This window comes from Aplysia californica, unplaced genomic scaffold (assembly GCF_000002075.1).
Source record: "Aplysia californica isolate F4 #8 unplaced genomic scaffold, AplCal3.0 scaffold00638, whole genome shotgun sequence".
Taxonomy (NCBI): Eukaryota; Metazoa; Mollusca; class Gastropoda; order Aplysiida; family Aplysiidae; genus Aplysia; species Aplysia californica.
In genome coordinates, this window is record NW_004797908.1 from 278,883 (window position 1) to 280,192 (window position 1,310).

The 1,310-nt window shown below is 44.3% G+C and overlaps 1 protein-coding gene across 1 annotated transcript in view; it reads right to left on the reverse strand.

Annotated features, from left to right (window-relative positions):
* The window catches only part of LOC101862896, a gene marked incomplete in the record, with an annotated part of 21,007 nt that overhangs the window by 11,828 nt on the left and 7,869 nt on the right, over nt 1-1,310 (reverse strand).

Genomic DNA, 1,310 nt, shown 5'->3' on the forward strand with positions numbered 1-1,310 from the left:
CCACACATACATACCCCCCCCCCACACACACACGCATTCTCTTTCTCAATCTCGTAGGGAGAACAAACATGTTTTGAAAAGTGATCCCCCTCACCGAATGACGACGCAAAACAAAAAATGGCGCATGTGATACGGAATGTGTAGCGTCTGCTGCTATGACTGCCCTCTGCGTGGTGTGTGGGCGCCCGAAAACTCCCGCAGTACAGAGTTATAATAATAGGAGATTTCCGTTGGGCTATCTTTTTCTCACGGATAATCACGCAAAAATTCCGTTCCGTTCCGTTGCTTTCCCCTGCAGTCTGTTGTGGTGTAATTCGCGGGCTAAATGGCCCTGCACTCGTGAGACACAGGCATCTGTGGTGTAGAGGTCAGGCGCTTCGCTGTCGCATTTTTATCGAATATCTCATCTTTCTGCTATGACGTTGTATCCATGTCAGCCTGGATTTGGCCTGACGAGGCAAGTTCGAAGCCCGCATCCTAAATGATCAAAATTGTTTCGATAGGGGTGTAAAAAAAAAGAAAAAGTTAAGTGGTAAAGGTTTAACGCCCCTATCAGTACTACTATGTTATTTAAGAGGCGGGACCTCCGAGTTTAAAATCCATCTCCGGAAGGACTGAGCCAAATGGGAAATTCGTGTAAAGTGCCTTTCCCAAGGATACGACGTCGGATCGAGCTGATGTTTGTACCTCCCAACCTGTAAACTTACGATTATAAGTTCAGTTGCCTAACCACTAGATCTAGGCCGCCGGCGCCACTAAACAAAACAAATCAAACAAAACGAACAACAACTGCTTAAATAAAAGAAATACACATGACATGAGCTCAGTTTTCATGCAGTCAGAGTTAACACGTCTTTATGTCTTCAATTGTGATGTTTAGCAATTATTTCCGACCCTGACCCGCCTGACCCTTACCTTCTGAATGTTTAGATCGTATCGATAGAATGTAATGCATAATACTTTGCCGTTACAAGTGACATGGGTATACCACAAGGTCCTTTTGCCGCTAAGGCAACCGATCTGATTTCCTTTGGTCAACATTTTAAAGTGTATTGACCTTTTTGTGAAGCAGATTCGTTTTGTTGAGCATAATAATAAACAAGACTCCCCAGCCTCCACACCGCCCAAATAAGAAAGCAAACCATAAGTAATTACGGCAACTAAAAATAAAAACAACTCAGAAACCCAACAACATTTAAGAGGCAAAAAAACAACCAACAACACATGCATATGCGCAGTGGTCTTGTGTACCCTCATATAATCTGGCCGTATAGTAAACATGGCGCTAAAGCGCCTCCCTCCGCCCCCCC